General features: G+C 49.3%; 1 pseudogene; it reads left to right on the top strand.

Annotated features, from left to right (window-relative positions):
- The first annotated feature begins 10,645 nt into the window (after positions 1-10,645).
- On the top strand, positions 10,646-22,938 carry LOC119093797 (glutamine synthetase-like; annotated as a pseudogene).
- The last annotated feature ends 1,723 nt before the right edge of the window (positions 22,939-24,661 follow it).

Genomic DNA, 24,661 nt, shown 5'->3' with positions numbered 1-24,661 from the left:
CCGCAGCCGGTGCACGCTGGCGGCCGGCCGCGCCGGGTCGGCGTGCCCGGCCGCGCAGGCCGGCAGCGGGCTGACCCCGGACGGCGACAGCTCGGCCGAGGTCAGCTGGAGCGCGACCGAGAGCGGCGCCGCGGCCGACCAGCCGAGTCGCGGGGCCAGCCGGAGCAGCGGCGAACCGCCGCACAGCGCCGCCACCACCACCACCAGCGCCACTCGGCGAAGCATGGAGGGGCCGCGGCGAGCTGAGATCGAACCACACCGGCCGCTCCGCGCCGGGTTTACACCGCCGGCTCGCTCGCACAGGCGCGCCCCGTTGGGGTGTGTCTGCGGGCGAGGGCGCAGGAGCACGCGCCCCTCCGGGCTACTGTGCCGACGTTAAGGACCTTGACGGCCGACCCGACCGCGGGAGGTCCGCCGGCGACGCAGCAGACGCTCGGCCGGGAACACGAGTCGGTCTGCCCGCCCGCCGAGCTGACGTATCACTGGCAAACATCTCAGGGAACACTGCCCTCAACGTGTGTTCTGCACACGCGCGCGGAGAAATGCTCTGTTGCAATGGTGTTTTATTGCAGGTATAGTTCGGTTGATGCATTCTAGAAATAATCGGCCAGCGACTTGCTGTCGAGTTCTGTAAGTTCTACAGCCCATCGCGTGAATCAAGTTGACAGATGTCGATAAGCTGGCAGGAGTTCGATGTTCACATTTCCCAAAATCAAGAGGCAAGTAAAAAAACCCGATCTTGCAAAATTCTTCTCCGAAATATTACAACAAAATGCGTTCAGTCAGACTGCAGAAACAAATCACGACTGTTCTCAAAACGCTGGTGCATTGCACACCACACGCCAACAACCCACCCTCATTGAAAACTTCTTTGTAACGGTGTCATGTCAGACGAATATGCGCCGGAAAAGCATCCTTTTTTGTTGAAGGTGCTGAAGCAGAACTGTGAGGGACACTCGGTCCCTGTTGTGGATGCCGACTTTACCCATTCAATGAATGGAGCATTAGATACCTTCTTTGGGCCTGCCAAATGCGTCTCGCGACGACGAACATCCAGTATTGAATAACACCACGTCAAGGGGTTGTATTAATGACAACATAGATGCTGGAAAACGCGCCTGGTTTTCGGATGTCGTCCAACTGCTCTCAAGATCAAATGGGCTTAGTCAAACTGGCAGATCATTTTTGTCTTCTCTACCGTAAATTGAACATGCTCCAACAAGCAGCAAGCGTCGAAGAATACGCAGTAAATGATCCAGAAATGCAAATGCACCAGCGGCTAAGATGTTTGTTCGGATGTTCATCTATGCAACTGAACCAGCCCTGTCAAACACGTTGGATCTCACTCACGGATACCGACCGAAACCATTTTTCAAACACTCTTGTTTTGTGCACCGCAACCTATCGGTGACAAAAATGTTCAGTTTTGTAATTAATGACAAAATGGTAAAATCGAATTAAATTACAGCATGTTAGTCAGACGGCACACAAAGCTGAACATTGTTCTGTACTATCTAACGCTTGCAGCATGAGCCTGCGTAGAGCATATTTCAGAACATTGACCTTTTGCTGCATGAGCAAGCTACATCACCAAATGCTTCCGAATTTGGTAGTTTCCATCGAGAAAATTTCCTGCAGGTGACAGAATTGTACTACAAAATGTGCTACATCAATGCTACCGTCACACCTCAGTGGTGGCACGCGTATATTGAAATGTGGAATAATTTAAGCATATCCGGTGGAAAATCCCATACAAGGGTGACGCAAGCGCCCCACAAAACTACGCACTGCTACTTATTTGAAGAACTGCGGCCAATTCTGTGTTGCACGTAACTCTCCACCCTCCACACTCGAGCTCGGTTTATGGCAGCGCGTTCGCGTACATGTGCTTCGGATTTTGAGCAGTGCTGGCAGGGGTATCACTTTGAATGCTTTCAAAGGGGCGGGGGGGGGGGGGGCGAACCCCCAATACTGACTGGAGTAGGGGTGGTAAAGGTGCATTTTTTTGCCGACCGAATTTCTGCGGACAAAATTGTCGCCAGCAGCGTGACGCCATATCATGTGACGAGAAATGACAATGTCTATGCCCAGCAGCGAAATAAGAAATCAGCGGATCACCGAAAGCCTCTTTATCACCGCAACATGCGTTATTATGCACACAACCGAAACGTTCATTTAAACAATGTCAGTTAATTCATGCCAGGATAGCTGTTGCTGCGAAGAATGCAGGTACACCTGACCCACACAATGTGATAGTTCAATCACAAAGGTAGTCTTCTTCCATCTTCGGAACTTGCCGTGGCCTCGCGTTTGAGCTTGATCTGCGGCTGGATTTACTATCATCGACCGCGAACAAAGGCGAAGGACCTCGACTGTCTTGGCAGCTGAGAACATGACAAAATTCCAACCGGGTAGCACCGGGTGATGACGTCAAACAGGCCGGCCTCGTCGAGGTCATGCCCTGTTATGTAAACCACGTGTGTGCTTCGAACCCCACCGCACCCATTTTCATGCCCTCCGCCATACCTAAGGCGTGCTCCATGCCTGGTGCGACGTATGTTGCCTGGAGGCGCTTTTTGATGTGCCACAGCGATTAGAATGGGTTTCTTGGCTGTCGAGAAAGAAGGAAGCGATAGATTGGGATCCGGGCTGGGCTCAGATTGAGATGAAAACGACTGTGCAAATGCTGGGCAAAAGGTAGCGGGGACATGCTGGAAGAAGGATGGATCGGGGCCACGGAAAGATGGGTTCGCAGAATTGTTTGAGGAAAGCAAATAACGGTTGTTTCATATTCTTGTCACCCTGAGCAAAGCCAAAACAATCATTCACGGCTGCAGCCCAACCTCAGGAAACTGGTGCGTGTTTTGACAAGCCAAAGGTACCAGAAATTCCGGGCCAGGCCTTATGATTCCCCGCCGTCTGAACAATGAAATGACACGTGTTTCCACCAACACGACACAAAACAGCTATCGCCGATCCTAGCGATCTCTTTTACCCTTTGCATACAGGGGCTCAACGGTTCGTTTCTTGATTTAGACGCACCGACGGCGCGAAATTGCTAGTTTTGTTGAAGTCATGCGTCTGTCGATACTTGAACCATTGCCTGAATATATTGACACAATCTCACGCAAATAAAACTGCACGTATATTGGTAACTGAACAATGGCATGCACTGCCCAGTTTTGAGACGCACTTCAATATATTTCCCGCGCAGGATGTACCAAGGTTTTGCTCAATATATGGTAAACAGCAGCTCCGTTTTAAGCAGCATAATTAAATCCCAGCTAACTAAAATAGGGTTTGATCGTCATTGTTAACAGGAATGTTCCACATTTGAAAATACTGAAGCCCCTCATCAGATACAATGAAACAAACTCACTTAGAACGACTGGTGTATTTTTAAACAGATAAGACTGCTCTACACAGCACAATTCTCTTCTGAGTAACTATGCTCCTCAATGCGTCATGGCTTGATTACGTCGTCGTACCTTGCACAACATTGATTGAGAGCCAATTGACGACCGCTATATTCGGAAATCGCGCTTACGAACGCCAGATATAAACTACATGACAGTTATATTTTTTGGCCTTGATTGCCGCATGGTTTATGGAATGACGTGATTTAAATGTAGCTATGATGTCGTCATGGAAGCCTGGGAGACCTTGAAATGGTCTCCTCGAAATAGCCTGCATATCTTCGCGTGCGTGTAGCTCATAAACTACAGGGGCTTAGGTCTTAAGAATGGCAGAATTGTGAACAGCATCGAAAGGTCTTCAAGATGGCCATTTCAGGTCAAAACCCTATATAAATATGGAGCACGCCCTTTAATGCTTAAGCTTTGCTAGGGAGCGCATAGCAACAGCTCTGTCTGACTGCACTCGGATTTTACCGTCTGAGCCAGGACCGCAGCCTTTCGGCACACTTTTACGCGGGCGGGGACTTATTAACAAGGTCACGTATCAGACTGAGCCGCTTTTGGAAACAACGGAGGTGCTCCGTGGTAACCAGGTGGCATTTAAGAGGTAATTTAGCCCGTGTGCATCTAAAATGACCTCAATTTTACAGAGAGTCATGCGGATATAAAGAGCATTGAGCTCCTTATGGGGTCCTAAACGGACCGTGGGCCCTGAGTACTTATTTCCCCCCCCCCCCCAACAAAAAAAACGGGGTCCGGAAGGGTTGTTTAATTACGGATATATGCTCTGGAGATAAGATTGGTCCCAGAGCAGCCAGTGGGCCATCAGCAACCAACCACACATTTCGGTGGCCGGAATAGCCCACAAACGTACAATATTTCTCCTTCGTGACCTGGGGGTTTGGCCGACCAGAAAAATCCCTAAGCTGTTAGACAGAGACCCCATCCATAAGAGGCTTGTCAGTAGCCAGAGGGGCCCCTCGGCGGCCAGAAGGGCACTGAACTCTCTAAAACGGCAAGTGAACGACCGGAGGGGCCCCGAATACGCAAAAGGTCGAGAGGTCAGTGCGGCTTGTCAGCGGATGTTGCCATCGGGAGCTTTACATCGCACGGTGCTTCTGAGACTTTAGGCTAAATGGCGCCACCTGCTTCTCTTTCTGGCAAAAAGAGTGGGCACAGAGAAGAATCGAGTCTGTTTCTCTGGCTTTCCGGCACACATCTGAACCACACACTGAAATGGTCTGAGACGGCTGAGGTATTTCCGAGGTTGCTTCGTGTGCTGAAGGGACTTTTAAATGACAGGCGGGCCCAGAGTACCTTTTAAGTCCCCAAGGCGGCCTGAGTGCATCTGGTGGCCAGCTGAGACTCACGTATCCATAACAGGGGAATCTGGGTGGCCAAATGGGTCCTAGTGAGCAGGCAGAGAATGGGCCGCACTCTTTCAGCACGGACATTTTTATTCACGTTGCACGCAGCAAAAACAGCCCTGCGTACACCTCCATAAAACTACAGGTTTTGCGTCTTACGGGGTCAAAGAAAAATGGACGTCCTAACCCCCCCCCCCCCATGTCCCACAGGGTCTTTAGCCATAACCTCAGTCGTGGCGAGGAGGTTTTGACGGTTAATTCAGTGGGAGCCCTGAACAGCCAGAAAGAAAGGCCAGCGAGTGGAGAATTGCTTGCGGGCCGAAATGGTCCCTGAATAACTAAACAGGCCCCGTAAAAGCAAGGTCCCTAAGCGGCAGAGACACTAAGCTGGCAGACAGCCCTGGACATTTACTGAACTCCTGAGTATTCAGAGTGTCCTTGACCGGTCAGGGAGTCCATCGAGCAACCAGAAGGGCTCTTGGGCGATGGAAGGGAACTCGCAGTGGCCAAAAGGGCTCTGAGTAGTTAAAAAGGCCCCAAGTGTCCAAAGGGCTTTCAAAATGACTAAATCACGCCGGCGACAGAGCCAGTCAGGCAGACGACAGGCGCAGTCGTGTCCAATTTTTGGTGGCCACTGGGACATTCATCGCGCGTGTTCTGACACCAGGAACGTGCTTCTAGCACTTCTGGTTTCTGATAAGCGACGTTTTTAGGAGCACTGCACGATCCACAGCCGGCGCGGGCCACCGACCATTCTGCGGGCCTGAGCTGAATAGGAGCTAGGTACAAACCCTAATTTGAAGATCTATTGGACTAGTAACCATCCTCAATCAGGAAAAAAGCAACAATGACGTAAACTAGCACCTCAGAACCATCCTCACCTCCTACCATTTTCGTCTCTGATGAGTGCCATCAGCCCCCAACGCCGAACCCACGGTTCTCTTTAATGGGAGGAAGGCTCTGTGCTTGGGACCGCCGCGGTGAGTCAACAGCCTTTACTGTTACTTTTCTGTGTCGTGTAAAGTCAGCCTGAATGATCGCAGATAAAGTTCTTCCTTGATTGGTGCATCTCGTACACTTTTACTGAACTGTCAACCCATGAAGTCAACAAGGCCAAAAATTATTAAGGGCTAAAAATTAATAAATAATTGGGGGGGGGGGAAGGCACCGGAGGCATGTGACTCTTCTAATCGGAATTAAATACGCCGCGCTAGAGGCCGTCTTAGTGCGCCGAAGACATGGCGGCCATGGACAGTGGTACGCATTTTTGGTTGAGGGTGACAGGGATGGGGCTAGTCATGGAGAACTTAGGGACTTTCCGCACTACGAAGCTTTTCAATTTAGTCTCTCAAACGTTTGCACGTGTTATGGTCCTAGGTGTGCATTATATAGTTTATTGCATCGTTTGCCCGCTCGGCAAGTACGAACGTTGTCTGGCGGTGAGAGCCAAGACGACTTTGATTACGAGTGCATGGGGTTCCCGCGTTGATAGGTGCACTGCTCTGTAAGACATGCACACTTTCTTGTGTCAGTGAGGTGGTAAACATCCGGCTATATTAAAGGGAATGCTCCGCATTTGGATATATTGAAACGAGCATCAGATATGATGAAATCAGCTCACAAATAACTTAACTTCGCGTACTTTGAAGTGGAAAAGACTTCTCTAAACGACATTGTGTCTCATTTTAGCATACACGCTGCTCAGTATGTCATTGATTGAATCATGGAACGTTCGTATGACAGCACTGCCTTTTAGTTTTCAATATCCCTAGAAGTGGCCCGTAGTGGTGCTGGATGTGTGCCGAACCAAATAGCGTTAAGCACCCGTGTTTTGGTCCTTTCTCGTGGTGTTGTTGCATAATTATCCATGAGTTTAAGATGCTTAACTAAATTGACATGCTCGGCTATTGCACAATTTCTAAGTTACTTGATTACATAAGTTGTTCAGTGCATTTGCGAGGAGCATTATTCACCTAGATAAGACAGTAGCAATAGCCCTTTTCCTCAGATAAAAACCAGGAGAATTGAGATATAGGCGGGTTGATATTTCGGCAACATGCCTTTATCGAAACAATAGCCGAAGTGAATTCACTTCTGCCATTGCTTTAATAACTGCATGTTGCTGAAATACCTAGCCATCTACATCTGTATCCTCCCGGCCTTTCTCCGAGGAATAAGACTGTTGCTACTGTCGTATTTATTCGATGACAAGTCTAATTACCGTAATAAATAGGAAGAATGTATAACTTCTTGCATTATGTTGGCCAAAGCGTAATCAGTGTTGGGCATTCGAGCCTGTTATTCGCTTTCTTGCTTCCTCCTGCGTCATCGTGACACCCCATTTATCCGGGGCGGGCTGCATGTGCCAGCCATGGGTGGCCGAGAGGCACCCTGGGGAGAGGGACCCAACGGGGCGCCCAGCGCACGCACCATGGGGCCCTGAGCGGGTTACAGCGGGGCAGTTGCCCCCCCCCCCCCCCAGGCGCATGTAGTCCTGCCCCGCCGTTTTCCGCTCTCCGGCATTCCATAGTCCCGAAATGATCATTTCTGGTCGAAGGGACCCTAATTCATACAATCACAACACCGAGTTCGAATCATGCATAGCTTGCACAATATCAATTGAGATCCAATCCACGGTCTTTTATCTGGAAATCGTGCTCGCAAATACCAGATATGAACAGCTCGACAATTGTGTTACATGACCTTGAACGCCGCATGTCCAGTGCAATAGCAGGATTTGAACGACGTTCTTATGGCGTGATGGAAGGTGGGCAAGTGCCTGTTGCCGAGAAGTTGATTGGTTGAAGTCTGAACCAGTGCGTCACACGGATCATAGGATGCTTCCATTCCGAAAGCCAAAAAGTGCGGCTCGAAAGGAGCCACTGTGGTAAACGCCATAGGAGAGAAATCAAAGCCATGGCGTAACGTTTCGTTGAATGCGCGGAATAATTGCTTCATTTTCGCATACATTTTTGTCTGAGCAGAGCGATTACAGCTTTCGTAGCATATATTAAACGAACCATTTCACTGATCTTTATTTCAAGTGTTAAAGAACACACGTTGGAAAAATCAAGACAAATTAAATGTATTACTTTCATGGCAGTGATAATGAAGCCAAATGAGATTACCCCGCAGGGAAGGCTAATTCAAATCAAAATTCTGAGATGTGCGAAGGATTCCGACAAAACTGGTACCACCGGTAAAATGGTACGCGTCTGATGTGACAATCAGTAAAAAGCACAACAGAGTTGGGATTTTTCCTTCCGGTAACTCTTCTTGCGTGACACTCGAGCGGCATGCAAACATTTTTGGCTGGATTCGACATCGCGCCACATCTTTCAACTCAGCGATGTTTTGTCATTAACAATTGTGATCAACGGTACAATCATAATCAACCATACTCAATTATACTCAGTTATGTTCCACAACACACCATGGACAATTCGCATTTACCAGCACTTGTATCAAATTGAAGGCAGAAGCCAGCTACTTCCATGAAATGCACAGAAATAAAGTGTCAAAAAATGTTTAGAATGGGTTTGTTGTGACTGTGGTGTAGAAAATGCATGTGCTGATATTAAAAGGACAGCCACGTGCATGCTTTCTATCAAATTGTTGTTGCGCGCCTCAGGTGCACGTAGGTTTCCGTTAGATCGATGCATGTCATATTTTGTAGGCCATTAGAATATCATATGATGCCTTTTTTCGTCAATTTAAGTAATGAATGACCAATCCGACACAGAGCTTGACTTAAATGCGTAAGATTGCGCATTATCATATGACATCACTATCTGCTGCACACGGCCATGCGCTTCTTCGTCGCAGTCTGGAGGCAAGATTTAATCCCGAGCCGTTGGATTCCCTCCTCCCTACAAAAGTTAACAAACGCAGCCGAAACGTTATAAGACACATTGGCCACAGGATTTCAAATAAAGCTCAATGTCTCCTCTGAAAGTGCCTCAAAACGCGCAAAGGATGTCAAAAACAATACCACTGCTCGAATAATGTCATGCATTTATTCCAATATACCCTTTCGTGACTGCTTTTAGAGCCACAGGTGACATCTTTCGACAAAAGAAGTCAGCGAAGGGGCAGATCATAGACATCGCCTTTCCTCGAGCCCGTTGGCTGCAATGCGTAAAATGCTCGCAAAAAGAATGTTCTTTTTTTTGCCGTGCAGACACCAAACATCGCGACTGAACCCAGGACGGTTGGTCATGCATGGGACTGGTCACAGCGACAAGCCATCTCTTAAGCGCATACCAGGGATGATAAACCTCATCCATTCTGTGACGAACATTTCGCGTCTCTATGTGTGCAAATGGCCGAATTGGCGTGACTGGCCTTTGACGTTTTAATGATGTCAGCGTCAAGCAACGTGGAGTACAGACATAATTTCAACGTTTATTCAGTACACCTAAAAGACAAAGACGGTAGCTGACAGTAAGAATGTTCGGACACCCAGCAATGCTTCACGCCTAAGAACGGTTTTGGTGTCAGTAACGGATATAACAATATGCGGTTGGGGTGTAAATGTTCAGGTGAATGTTGCCCTTGGCTATTAACAGCCATGAAACTTCGGATCAAAACACGTCTCCCCATAACGCTGCTGAACTCCGCCCTTATCCATACTCAAGCCCCACGACTCTGTCCTTGTTTATACTAAAAAAGGTAATTTTCAAATATGACCACCTTTGAAATACACGACGTCAATAGTCGGAAAAGAAGGCTGTAACCGTATGCGAGACGGCTGAACACGTGATGCATGCCCACTGCAGCCTGCTCGCTGTGATTGCCTGGTGCCTCACGTGCTAGTGCAGTGCTGGTGTGAGCATACGTACGTGTCCTTAAATGTTCTTCATTACAAGCAGTTGCGGTTATCTCTGTTGATAAGATCGCACTGCTTGGATGAAGTTGTCAGCTCACGTTTTTGGAACGATGGATGATTGTAGTACAATGTGGATAAAGCTAAATGGCTCTGTAGCTCTGTGAACAAATGTGTTGCACATACTATCTGCCTCATGTGTGTAAAGCGCCTTGCTAGTGCAGATGCTGCAGCCTCGCCCGGGCCGCCTACACTCCACCAGTCGCCCGGAGCCTGCAGCACACACAACTGGCAAGTGCTGCAGGTCACGCAAAGTCAAATGACGTGCAGGACTACATCCCAAACACAACGGGCAGCTTTGCCAAGCGTTTTTGATTCCTTATACACCGCGTTAGATGACTTCATCATTACCATCTATGACCATTTCAACTTTGTTTTCTTCGACTTAAAGCTAGTACCACAGTATTTCCCATTGCAACCGTCGCCGATAAAAATACACCACGGGTGTACGGCAGCCAACTGGAATGCCCTGCCTGCGCCAGTGGCAGCCGTGCGGGAGATGTAATCTCGAGCTCCGGAGAGAAGAAAAACACGATGTGCTGAGCTGCTCCCAAATGGTAACCGCGTAGCTTGGCCCTGCAAAAAGCGTGCGGTTCATCTGCTCATCTTATCCAGGTGTGAGTGCAGTTGGTCCCTCTAATGCAATTGTAAGAATGGCTGGTCTTGAGGGCTCACCAGACTAGTCCTGATATAGTCCTGAATAATAGTCCTGAGGGCTCACCAGACAGTTTCTAATAGTCCTCAAAGCAGACACACTCTTTAAATGTCCTCTACCTCCCGCATTGCTCCGCGACCGGTCCCTGGCGACTCGGCTGCATCACATCTCACCGAAATGAGCTCCATCCTGACGCAAAAAACGTTTTAAAGCGATCCCCTCCACGGGCGTCGGGCGTCGTCCTGAACGAAGCTGAGAAGTTCGCCCCAGGCGAGGACCGACCTTCAGTGCCCTCTACAAAACTGCGGCCGGCCGACCACCGGCCTGACTGTGCGTCTGGTGGGCAGCTGCGTATCTCCGAAGGCAAGGTAGGCTGTGAGGGTCGGTTGCACTGGGTTGGGCCTAGCCGGGCCACGAACGGACAGCGGGCATTTATAACGACATTTATGTCAGCCGCGGTCAGTTATACGGTTTCGGGGAGATGTACCTTAGCTGGCCTTTCAATTCCACGTCGATAGTCGTCATGAAGAGCAGAGTTGTGTCCGATTCGGAGAGTGGTCGGACTCGCCTTCGGAATCACTCAAATCCCTACCGAGTGTATGTAGAATGGGTTTCCTGGAAAGCTTGGAATATTTAGAGTCCAAACCAGAGCTGAACTCATCCGCTTCAACCGGAATAATGAGGGAGTGTTAGTGACGGAAGAGCACCAATGTTCAACTTTCAAAGACGCGGATCTTGGCGTAATGCTCCAGCATCTTAAGTCACCGGTTTTAAATAACTGCAATTAGAAGCCATGTGGACATGGTTCATACGCATTCTTACGAGAGCCTACCATCTGAGATTCTAAGCTCGCTGTTCTCATGTTACGTAAGGGCTCAGGGTTGATGTGCTCCACCGCCTAATGGTAGGTAATGGCCCGGTTTGTGTATATTTTCTGACAAACTTCAGAAGGCATTAGTCAAATTATAACTGATAAATGCACTTGTTGTCCGGAATCTACCACTACCTATCCCGTTATCTCTGAGGCAAGAGCCCACGTCCTTCTTGTCGAAGGCTTGAGCGCAATAATTGGTTTCTGTGAGTCTTTTTGCATTTCCCTTTCCGTTAGGCGGATTTTTAGTTAAGATTCGTGCTTTTTCGTTGTTTTCGTTCGTTATGTTGTTAACCTCCTGGCTGGTACTCCCCATACTGGCCAGCATTATGGTACGCGCGGGACTGCATTATTTCAAGAAATATGGTTTCCCTCGTCCGGATGTACTTTTTTAACTTTCTTGCTTGAACTCTTACTCATGTAACACTATTCCTTCTGGCCGTCGGGGTAACTAGAAGAAAAGGCTTTTCAATTATGAGCAATATTATCATGATCCCAACGGATTCCTCACCAACTTTAAACGGCCATCACAAGATTCCGAAAGCCCAACACGCGTTAATGCAATTGCAACTCCATTATTTCAAGCCATATGGTTTTTCTCATGTGGTTGTACTTTTTCAACTACCGCGCCTGAACTCTTACTCTTGCAACATTCTTCCTTCTGGCTGTCTGCGTAGCTAGATGAAATATTATCATGATCTCCCAACGATGTCCTCACCAATGCAAAACGGCAATCACAGGATGCCCAAAACCCAACGTGCATAAATGCAATTATTACAGTTGGTAACTACCATCCGGGCAATTTCTTGTCATCAACCGACGTACTAGGACAGGCTGCAAATGTTGGCGAAAAACATTGGGTCACCTACAATATATGGGCTTTTATGAAACGGAAGTTTTCGTCCTTACATGAGCAGAGAGCTTGACTTGACTGGGATTCCGCAACTAGCCTTCCAACACTCACAGTGCGTCATGCATGCTGGTTCACCGGTCATATTGAAGGGAGGCCTTAGTGTTGTCGCTACACACAGTCTGACCAAGTGTAACGAGCATACCCTTTTCATCATGAGTGAAACCAGAGAGCCATACACCACACATACCTCGGAATTTTTCGCCAGTGAATGGAAGCGAACTGGTGTGAAGCCACCACGGCGTCCCCACGTGGCCCCCACTCTACATCGTCACTGAGCTATCGGCCGACATCGCCCGTGGGCCCGCCGGAACTTCTCAGCGGCTCACTGTATTCCATCCCCACCCGCGAGAAGCGCTGGTCTATGTGACGCGTAGGCCTTCCTCCGTCGCTACCCCCGAGGAGTCGTTGAGTCAAGCATCTGTGAGGAATTTATCCCTTCATGGTAGGAATTCAGTGTGATCCGTGGAAAATTCACAGTCGCCATGTGCTGTCCAAAATACATGGACTATGCAAGATAGAGGAATTAACGTCAAAACATGAACCAATTCAGTTCGACCCGTGGAAAATTCACAGGCGCCATGTGCTGTCCAAAATACGTGGACTACGCAAGATAGAGGAATTAACGTCAAGACATGAACCCATTCGGTTCGACCCGTGGAAAATTCACAGACACCATGTGCCGTCCAAAATACATGGACTAAGCAAGATAGAGGAATTAACGTCAAAACATGAACCAATTCAGTTCGACCCGTGGAAAATTCACAGGCGCCATGTGCTGTCCAAAGTACATGGACTATGCAAGATAGAGGAATTAACGTCAAAACATGAACCTGACTACGATGCGTCCTGCCTCATGGAACAAAGTTCAGGACGCACACTAGTCATTGACCTGCTATTTTCCCTACAGACTGTTCATTGAAACGCATAGAGAAATACCTAGCAGGGGTCAAAACGTGATTTAATACCACACATTAGCGACATGTTTGTATATTTGGTACGATAGCTACTACGATACGATGCACACAAGAAAGCAGCGCACGACATGTACCAGATCAGAAATAATGTATGAGTAAGATATCTCAACATTCCTGCAGAAGGCCGTTTTCTGCAAGGCTTATCATAAAACACAAAGTTGTAAAGCATCTAAAAGGGCCGGGGATCTCATGGAACCGTCGAAGGGACGGCGATTCCTCTGCCGGGCTTGTATTTTGTAGAGGCGTCGGCGCGGGGCGGCCAGCCGCCGGCGCGCCATGCCGATACGGTTTTTCCCGTTGTCCGTCCCAGTGTCCCTCCGGTTGTGTGTGCTTCTGTATCTGTGATTGTGACCGTTTCCACAGTTGTGATGGTTTGCCGGACGTGACGAACAAAAAGCGTACTTGCTCATTGAAAAAAGCATCTTGCAGCCCACGGCGGATAGGTACACCGTGCGACGCGTTTCTCCACCCTCACCCGGGTCTCATGAAACATCTTTGTTCCTTATGCCCTTGCCTCTTGTTCTCTGTTCCTTGTTAGTCTGTGTCGGGGCTAGCTGATAGGAGCATGAATAAACATGCATGCCAATGGCCTGTGATAATCCCTATCACACTTATCTTTTTAGAGAAAACATATAATTTAATGGTTAGTTGCAGCCTGTCGCTTTCGGCAGCAATTGATATTCATGTTGACCGCTCTTGATGCCGTTACCAGAGGCCATTTGATCTTCGCCTAGTTAACGAGCACTTGGAGAGAAGAGGCGAATCAAAAGTTTTAAGATTCATTTTTGAAATAGCCTATTATTGACTTATCTGATAATGCGGAGTTTTTAGAACATAAAATTTCATCAACAAAGCTTCACAATTTGCGTACCCATAAGCATGCGTCGTCGGTCACGGGATGTAACAAAGATGCTCACAGCGCGATATCAAAATATCTCAGCGGTAGACATGTTCTTAGGCCTGCTATCATGGTATTGTGCCTGTACTAAAAGGTAGTTGCGTACAAATGTTTACGATATCGATGACGCCGGGCTCCAATCTCGGCTGTAGCCGAGACCTCGGGCCGCTGATATGACCACTGCCGACACTGGTATCCCCAAAAAGTACGCTCGATTACGTGCCCTGCTTGTCCTTAGCAAATTTGCTTGAGCTCCCGAGTTTTCGACAGTGGAATACTTATCACGATGACTTCTTTTCTATGTCTACACAGGGGTCTTACAGTTTCACTCATCGCAATTTTACAAGTTTTAAGACGATCATGGTAAAGAAAAGTTTCAACATATATCGCTATGTTGCACTCCCCTGAGGAAATTATCATTCGACAGTGGGTCGCTTTGCCTTACCGACACGACCACCCTCCTCGTTCAGTTAGTGAGGTTTCCTTTCTGACGTAAGATTATTAAGCATATATAAAGGGAACAGAGGAGCCACGCAAGCACATCGGATCACCAGGCTTGGTCTGACGGCGCTCGCCGGTGGCCTGGCCATAGGCCTGTTCTGGCCATCACCGGCCGTGGCCGACTGACACTCCCAATCACCTGCACACAAAACTCATAGTCAACTCTAAGGACCCTCCTGACCTGTATAGCATTTCTGAAAAAGGACAGCGGCCCTTTAGACGTCCAGTGGTCATAAGAAAGTCGAGGACGCCAATGAGCCTTTCACACTCACAGAGGCCCATAACTTCCAATGGACCCCCATATACACCGGGTCCTGGCCCCTGCTATTTGAAGTGCCCCCGAGTGGTCTTCAGGGGCTCAAGCGGCTTGCCCCTACACCATCTGACAATACGATCTGCCGCCAGTGGTATGTCGTGAATGGATAGGTGCAAGGTGCAATGCAACGTAGTGCAAATACTGGATGCGATTACCGCATGTTCTATTTGTCTGCTTCCCATCAGTTCAATCTGGGCCATGTTAATACGACCATTGCACTGCCTACACCTGATTACTTGAGCGTTTCACCAATGCCATATTTTGATCGGCAACACTTTCGTTCTGCTCCGCAGCAACAAAGGCACAGCCATGGCACGCGTCGGCAGCCTGGTGGCGACCAACAAGAGCACGCTACAGAAGTTCATTTCGCTGGACTTGCCAGAGGCGAAGTCGAAGGCCATGTATATCTGGATTGACGGCAGCGGCGAGAACCTGCGCGCGAAGACACGCACACTCGACTTCATCCCGCATAATCCGGCCCAGCTGCCCATTTGGAACTTCGACGGTTCCTCCACCGGGCAGGCCGAAGGCAGCAACTCTGACGTCTACCTGTACCCCAAGGTGGGCACGGCTGGGCACCCATTTGCAGCTGAGGAGAGCCGATCCAAAGGTCTACCTCCATGCCAAAGTGGGCCGCGCTGGATGCCTGCAACTGGAGGCGAGTGACGCGGTGCCGGATGTCCTCGAGTGTCCAGACAGGAGCAGGACAGCGGCGTGCTGAAGCTGTGTCACGCTTCCCGTCGGTGCAGTGATTGGGACGGCCGGTGCAACATCAGCCGCCGACCGAAATCTTCCAGTACAATGCAATATTAAACAGGGCCGTGAGGCGCCGGGTGCTGTCCGTGCCCCTTTCCAGTCACGTGACGGTGTAATGAGGAGGCCTGATCTGACTCCTGGCTGTTCACAGGTGATCTACTCTGATCCCTTCCGCGCCAAGAGCGACAAGCTGGTGCTCTGTGAGACCTTCAAGTATGACAAGACGCCGCATGTTACCAATCTGCGGCACTCCTGCAACCAGGTAACCGGGGTCGAGCTAGGTGGTAATGTTGGCAGGTTTGACCGACCTTCAAACTATTGTAATGCAGCTCATTCGTTTGAAGACACCCGTACCCAGCGTAAACAACGCACCAAGGCAGTGTGCGGCCCGGCCGGGCGCTCAACGAAGACCAGAGGTAAATTAGCATTCAGAGGTTTCCAGATCGCCAGAATCAGCCGACCGTGAGTTGTTTTGTTGTTATTCTACTCCACCTGTTATGCTACCGTCGGTCTATTGACACATGGATTGTAGCCCGATCTAGATGTATAAGGCGCTGCCTGCGTTCTTGTTGCCCGCAACACTCACAGCATCTCAGACTACCTGCATCAAAATACCTTAAGCGATGATGCAAAGGACGAAGAGCGGAGGTGAAATTATGGGACGAATACAATTTAAACCGTTAGGATCGTTTCGAAGTTTCCAGTTATGCGGTTTTTAGCGCAAGGAGACACTTGTGATTTTAAACGACGGCTACTCTATCCCAGTAAATATAGAATATTGCGAACTTAAGCTTAGTTACACCTTTCTCCAATCATGGCGTCGCACCACTATGGCTTGCAGTACTGTCACGGGGCTTCTGCATGACAGTGGTATTAACAATCTTCCATAGCCCAGAGTTAGCCTTCCGTACCATGACATTTGCCCATACAAATGCCACATGTTTGCAAAAAATGTGCTGTTATCAAAAGCATAACGGTGTCTGGATCAAGCGGGAATACCATAACTTCATAATCCAAGTTTCAAAAAAATGTCGGTTAACCTTTGGAGGCAGAATTTCTCTCTTCCTGATGATTGCAGTTAACTACGAAAATACTTTTAAAAAAATCATGCTGTTAGCAATGTCGTCCCATTCTCGTGGGGTTTAGCAGCAAACGCGAGACTGACGCGGCTCTTTGCCCTGACAGGTGATGACCGAGGTTGCCAGTCAGCACCCCTGGTTCGGCATGGAGCAAGAATACACCTTGCTTGACCTGGACCTGCACCCGTTCGGGTGGCCTAAGAACGGATTCCCGGGACCGCAGGTTTGTGTGGCAGCAGTCTTGGATATTGTGTTACGCACTGAGCCAGTCCCGACACCTTTCAGTTGGCCGTTTGTCGTGAAAGCATTGCTTTCGACCTCAGTGCCGACGCCGACGATCAGTGAGAGTTGTCTCTGGTGCAGTGGGTATTTGTTAACAGCACCTGCTACTATCTGAACAGTTGGCAGGCGGTAAATGTTCAGCTAGGAGTGAACATCATTTATCACAGCCCTTATCAACAATATCACACTACGTCAGGCCAGATGTCTCGGCCTAACAGATCCGCGTGTGTTCTGATGTAACACCCGCGGACCTATTCTACCAGATCCGCGGGCGTTATGGGTGTAACACCTGCGAACCTGTCATCTACCGCTCCTCTGTAATCGGTGCCATGTGAGATGTGCCCAGTGGATCCGAATCGACATCGATTGCTTCTCTTGGAACGTTTGTGAACTCTACGTACGCAGTGATGGATCGTATCCGTGTTGAGTCATTATTTGTGGTTTCCATCCGCCTACATCTCACCTGACCAGAACAGAGGCGGCAGGACCGCACTGCCGAGCCTTGACAATGGCTCAGCAGCGCGGGCCGTGTTCAATTGAAAGATGTGTTCAGCATGCTCATATTTTGGAGCTGTGCCAATGGCAGCCGATACTGAGTTGGTGCCGATGGTACTGAAAACGGCGCGTTATCAGTCAGTGCACGGCTGTCGGTGTCAGTACGTGTTGAAATGCATTAAGCGCATGGGGAAGCTGGTACCAGTGACTACAACACACACTAAAACCTTGTCGGATCCGTGCCGGTAGGCGTGCATATTGGCTGGTGCCGGTATCCTTTTGTATGCAGGATCATTGTAACAATTCACCCAGCGTTACGCCTCACATCACATTTACAATTTTGGTACGTACTGCAGGGCCCGTACTACTGTGGAGTTGGCGCCGACAAGGTGTACGGCCGGGACGTTGTGGAGAGCCACTACCGCGCCTGCCTCTACGCCGGTTGTCAAGATCGCAGGCACCAACGCCGAAGTGATGCCCTCTCAGGTCAGCTCTAGGTTGGATCAGAGGTCGCACTCGCTGCTCATAGGGGCAGCAAAGCGGCGATTATCCCGTCGTCCCACCTCTTGTCACTGGTCGAAACACGAACATGCTCACGGATGACCCTCGGTGCAGCGGTGCGTCCGTCCGGACGACGTCGTGATGCTGTGGTAAGACGACGTCATCGTGCGGTGCCCTGCTAGGTGCGAGGCTGCGAACGTACGAGGCTGCGATCGTGGGCACCGCACGCACCTGCAATCTCGAGCGTGTTCCTGTCGTCCGGGGTCAGCCCAGATAAGAGGACGGGCAAGGGCGGAAAGGTCGACAGATCCAAATCGAGTTGGAATTTGTGCCTAGGGCTCGTTCCAGGAAGCGGACGCTGTCAGCGGAGCCGCCACGAACTCTGCTGGGCTCCGCGGGAGCCAGCCTGGGCCGTCGCCCGAAAAGCCAACGTTATGTTATGCCAGTGGTTGCGTAACAACAGGTTTTCCCCTCGGGATGCCGGTCCAGTCACGGTTCAGTGTCGAAAGTGTCACGCGGTAAACAGATCACTCTAGGGTTTCGTAATTTTTACAGCGATAGGTGTGTGTTGGGGTATTCCCCGCGCTGTGCATCTGAATCTTCCTCTCCGCAATAAGATGTTTGTCTTCTTTTGCATGATACAGAGTGTTCACGTTTTATTTAGACCTACGTTTACTTTTGGTAAGATATTCGTCCATGCATCCATTCTACCGCCCTCCGCTCCAGCCCCACCTGCAGCTTCGTGTGAGCACCAGGGAATCTGCCTCTAACTCGGAGTTACTCGCGTTCACAGTGGGAGTTCCAGGTGGGTCCCTGCGAGGGCATCCAGATGGGCGACGACCTCTGGATGGCGCGCTTCCTGCTCCACCGCACCGCCGAGGACCTTCAGCATCGTGGTCAGCATGGACCCTAAGCCGATTCCGGGCGACTGGAACGGCGCCGGCTGCCACACTAACTACAGCACTCTTGCCATGCGGGAGAACAACGGTAATCGCGTGAGTGCCGCACTGTCGACGCAGCTTCTTTCCGTCTAACAGCTACCTTCCACCGCCGTCTGTTCTCACCATGCTGCCAGGCGTCCATCGTTAAGTTAGTACCGAGCCGCGTGCATGAAATGATTATTAATGGTGTGTTTAAAATATGAAGCGATATGAAAAAAAACGAAAAGATCGGGTAAAAATAGAATAATATAAAAATAAGGCAAAAGAAAACTCAAATAGAAAAGAGATTTCATACCTGATTGGGTAACGAAAGTGCTTTCACATATTGTTTCGACAGAAACATTTAAAAAATGACTTCGCGACTTTAGCACCGACAGCGTTATAAATCAATCGTTCGTATCACAAATGGAATAAGTGTTAACAAACGAAAACACAACATGGGCACACGAAATCACAATAAGCGCACGAAAGCCTCTAAGTCATCGTTCCATTTTTCCACGTGCATGAATTTGTTTCAAGTTACGTCTGTGTTCTGGCCAATGCTTTGTGGCTGTGCTTTCCAACGGCTTCGCCCATTCGTAACCTTGCCACCAGAATCATAAGTGTCCCCAGTGTTTTTATGTCGCGAGATGTGCGCGTCTTGACGCTGTGCCTTTCATTTGATTTCATCACGTACACAAGCACAATTTCTGTTCGTATATCGACACATGAAAGCTGCACTTTTTTCCGCGCCAGACACCGGCGGGAGCTTCAGCTGGCCTGTTCCCGTGATTCACGCCAACGTGTATCCCGCTTCATTCAGCTGCGTAAAAACGATTCCCATCGCTCCGTTTGTGCGCAGCCTCGAGGGGTGGCCTGCTGTGCGTCTGTGCGTGTCCTTGGGCCTGTTAGCCGCGCACCGACGCGTCCGGACGTCTGGGAGGCGTTCGTCGTGATGCGGCGTCCAAGGCCGCCGCTCGCGCCCGCCGCCGCCGTGTCCAAGGCCGCCGCGCCGTTGCCTAATTGGTCGGCGGCGCGGCCAGTGACGGAATAGCACAGTTTCGCCCCGGGGCGCGACGGCATGGTAGTGCCCCCGTGCGGCGGGCTGTTGGAAGCAGTGTAGTATCATTGCTAGATAGCTAATTGTTAAACAGGAACCGATGTACGATCGTGGCCGAAATAATCGCCGCATTTTTTTTGCCGGCCTCTTTAAGCTTTGCACTGTATCATCATCTGTGCATATGTGCTTTAATCTGTAAGCATTATGCAGATACACACACACACAGGCAACCCGGCCGCATGGACCAGAATAGTTAGTAAGGCAAGAGAATTTGACTGCAGGAGCCCTCCCCGTAAGCCTGCCCAGGCTGGGAGGTACCCGGCATCGACTGTAAATATGCGCCCCGAAGTTTGTTCTTTTGTGCGCTCCTCGGAGAACCTTACCTAGTGCGAGATTAAACAGGGTGACGCTTATCAGTCAGGTCCCCTACACACAGGGACGGGGTAATTCTTTCCTGAAGAATTGCTCAGCCTTTGAAGGATTTGAGCTCGATCAGTCGCTGGAACTGCCGTTATCTGAAGGTGTCCTGCATTAGAACCAATTTTGTTCTGATCTTTGTGCCTTAAGAGGTACTTAGTGTTCCACCAAGCACGCAGTCTCGTAATTTCAGAGTGCAAGCTATGGATAAGTAACAAGGATTCAAGGCCTCACGCACGATTCCATCCTGCATAAGGCCGGCGCCAACGTCCCCAGGGGCTTGGAATTAATTACAAAATCCTGCGGCCTCGAATCTCACTGCCTTTTCTGAAATCTGATATCAACAATGGACCAGACCGGTGTAGCTGAATAATCACAAAGTTTTGTGATCGGGAGAATGCAAATTTACATGTCCTGTAATGACATTCGGTAACAGAAACCTCGCCTTTCGGCAGATCCGGTGTTATTTGTTTGGATGTCACAACCTCATTCACTGGCGTGGTACAACATCGCACAATGGATGCCGCCGGCTTCCTGGAGAATTGCTGCCATCTGGAAGATGGAATCAAAGGGCTGGCATATTGTGCTTGGTTGGGTGAAGAGAGATAGAGAAAGCGAGAGAGAGAAGAGAGGAGAGAGAGAGAGAGGAGAGAGAGAGAGAGAAGGAGAGAGAGAGGAGAAGGAGGAGAGAGAGAGAAGAGAGAGAGAGAGAGAGAGAGAGAGAGAGAGAGAGAGGAGAAGAGAGAGAGAGAGAGAGAGAGAGAGAGAGAGAGAGAGAGAGAGAGAGAGAGAAGAGAGAGAGAGAGAGAGAGAGAGGAGAGAGAGAGAGAGAGAGAGAGAGAGAGAGAGAGAGAGAGAGAGAGAGAGAGAAGAGAGAGAGAGAGAGAGAGAGAGAGAGAGAGAGAGAGAAGAGAGAGAGAGAGAGAGAGAGGAGAGAGAGAGAGAGAGAGAGAGAGAGAGAGAGAGAGAGAGAGAGAGAGAGAGAGAGAGAGAGAGAGAATCGAGCTCGTCGGCTCCACATATGACATGACGCCGGACAAGCAAATAATTCGTTAAACCTTGAACCACAATGAATCTCTTCGCTGTCAATTTGCGACCTCGTTACTAGTGAGCTAGCGGAAGGCTGAAAGGAAATGCCACTTATCTGATAAGGACGTCTCTGTTTGCTTCATCCTCTTTTCTGTCACTCTTTATGACCTCCTTTCTGTCGTTCTATATGGCGCAAGAAACCAGCCAACACCGAAGGTGTGTTAGCACAACCGTTCAACCAGGTACTTTTCCTACAGTCCCATAAGGTTCACATGGTCAATGTAGGCCTGTTTTTCACACAGCTATAAACCGAATCCTATTCCGCTGAAGTTGTTTGATAGCAGCTAAAATATCCTCTCGATGCAAACATTGTACAGCTAATTGAGAGTTTCTTGCAATAATTTTTGACATATTATTTCATTAAGTTTACAATACATTCACTATTTGCATTTGCGCCACGCCACTTTCAGTTGCAGGCTGTCAACTGTTGAGTGTAAAACCATGTGTTGAAAATGTGAAGTGTTTAGGTGCGAGCCTTCACTGCACATCTAGTGCACTTCTAGCATCATACTGCATTTATGTTCTAAGCTCCGCTCTACCTGGCATCTTTTACACAACCTGACAGACCGCCAAGTTTGAACAGCGTCACATGAAAAACTGAGCGAGATGTTTCTGTGGTTTCCGCCTGAAACGCCAGAAACTCACGCTATCTACCAAGCTGGCTGCAGAGCATGGTGTGTAACCAATCCAGTGACGTCACTGATCTTCCGTTCCCCTTGATTCCAGTGCTATCGAGGAGGCGATCAAAAAGCTGGGATCGGTTCACGATGACCACATCAAGTGCTACGACCCCAAGGGAGGTTCTGACAACGCCCGCCGGCTGACGGGGCTGCACGAGACCTCGGCCATCACCGACTTCTCGGCAGGTCAGGACCAAACACGGCTCACCATGCCATCGGCCAGTCACTGATCATATCGGCCGCGACACCGGCCTCTAAGCCTTGTATGAAATGGGATTATGATGGACAATGTCCTCAGGACAGGAGCGACCCTCCACTTACGTCGCTCCTCGTTCGTCTGTGATGGCACGCGCCCCGTGCGTTTGCAGGCGTGGCCAACCGCGGCGCCAGCATCCGCAATCCCGCGTCAGGTGGCCGAGGAGGGCAAGGGCTACCTGGAGGACCGGCGGCCAAGCTCCAACTGCGACCCGTACGCCGTCACCCGAGATCATCTGTCGCACCACGTGCCTTTAGAGCGGTCACGCGGCGTCCAGGACGGGGCCGCGACCGTGACGGCGTGAAGAGCGAGGCCAGGGCCTTAGTGGGTGGATAGTAGGTATATGACGTGGTATATGCCACACCTTGTTGAGTGGATTTCTATACGGATTTACCCTAAGATCAAACTGCTCAGGGTTTGTTGGCATTTATGCCTCTTATTCTGTTAAATATCGACTTACTTGTTTGGTGCTGTGTGTGTGACAGTTGCATAACCATTTACATCCGGTTGTCGACGCTCATATCATATGCGTATGCGTTCTGTTAACTCGTTCGTAAAGAATGACCACCATCTTTACCATTTTGAATCAATATACCTCAGGCTTATATCTCAGCGTTTAGTCAGCTTCTTTTACGATCAAAGATGATGTTCGAACTCAGAATAAAAATGGCTTTCTTTCCTTGCCACCGACTACCGGCTAAAACCTCCAGTCACTGAAATGGCAGGATGCGGTCCGCAAATCCTGGACTTTCAAAAAGCCCCTCCGATCGTCATAGACTCGACATATTTTAGGATCGTAATGCCGTAAGGTCCTTTCGCGACGCGAAACGAGCATCACTGACTGAAGCACTACCACCATGAAGAGACTCGGAAAATACAATCAAATTGAGTTAGTCACTTGAGGACCCGCACGAACAAACGTTCAATGCGTTGCATTATCCCCCGTCCATGAGCTCAGCAAGCTGTTCTGAGCGGATACCTGTGCACAAATCAGCCAATCGCAAGGTGAAAAACGATCAATGGCAAATACAAGATGGTGCTTTTTATTATAAAATGAGAAGGCCAAACAAAGGGCAAGCTCTCGGCCTCAAGCCGCTACCAACAATAGCTTATTTTAGCCCTTTGCAATGCTAGTATGACTTCCCACGCTTAGAGTCTCTTCAGTGACCAATTATGGAGATGTGCGGACGCTATTCAGCACCAGGAATAGGCCAGGAGATGTTTCAGCTTATGCGGTCAAAGTTCATTGCGCACGTTCATTGACCAATTAGCGCAAGCTAATTTACGTTTCCAGTCCTTTTTCCAAAAGTTTTTTTTTGCGAGCTAGAAGCTACATTCGTAAGAACGCCTGTTGCGACGTTTTTCTCCAGGCTGGTTAAGTTAGCCAAAACATGAAGTTTAAGGTTGTCATGATTCCGCTAGCTTGGCGAACCTTCTGTGAACGTATAATGCGCTATTTGGTTCCCATGCGATGCCATTGGATCACAAATGCAACGCCGGTCAGTGCAAGTGCAGTTGTCATCCAGAAGTCTTATCTGCCAAAGCCTTATCTGCGTTAAGTCATGCTGTGACACTAGTGTACTAGGTTTTTGACGGTGTTATATAATCACGGTGTTTATGAAGGTATTTTAAAATTTGTACATGTCTCCTCTGCCGATTGAAAGCCTCTTGTATGTAGGAAGGGATCTTGGCGTATTTTAGGCCAAGGTGACCGTCAGGCCCGATTGAGGGGATGGATGACTCATCTGGACGTCACAAACTCCACCCCCCAGCTGCAGATGCCAGATGTGAGGGGATGGATGACTCATCTGGACGTCATAAACTCCACCCTCCAGCTGCAGATGCCCGATGTGAGGGGATGGATGCCTCATCTGGACGTTACAAACTCCACCCTCTAGCTGCAGAGCCCGACGGCTGAAAGCATGAGAGTCTCTGTTCTTCTCACTCCTCGGTTTTCTCACCGCTCTAGCGTCCCCTCTACTTTCAATTTATTCCGTTATCATCTTCGCATGTAACTTAAAAGTTTTGTTCAATTTCTGTCCGTTTTCAGCTCATGTGAAGAACAACTCAATTTTTCGAACTCCTTGCCACACCCATGATTTAGTAGCATGCATGTTGTAAAATACTAAGTCAAAAGTTCAATTTAATTTTGTTGCAAGACCTGCGCCTGGTATCCAACTTCAGTTCCCAGCTCAAACTGGTTCTTCAAAAAAAACCTTTGGGTTTCGGTTCCAACTGGCTCTTTCGAAAAGGACAAAACCCTGAATCCTGGTTCCTGCTAGCTCTTTCAACAAATCAAGATCCTGGTTCTTGATTCTCACTGTTTCTTT

Source organism: Pollicipes pollicipes, unplaced genomic scaffold (assembly GCF_011947565.3).
Source record: "Pollicipes pollicipes isolate AB1234 unplaced genomic scaffold, Ppol_2.1 Scaffold_4002;HRSCAF=4701_pilon_pilon_pilon, whole genome shotgun sequence".
NCBI lineage: Eukaryota > Metazoa > Arthropoda > Thecostraca > Pollicipedomorpha > Pollicipedidae > Pollicipes > Pollicipes pollicipes.
The sequence above is the reverse complement of the archived record's forward strand: the minus strand, read 5'-3'. Positions and strand labels throughout refer to the sequence as shown.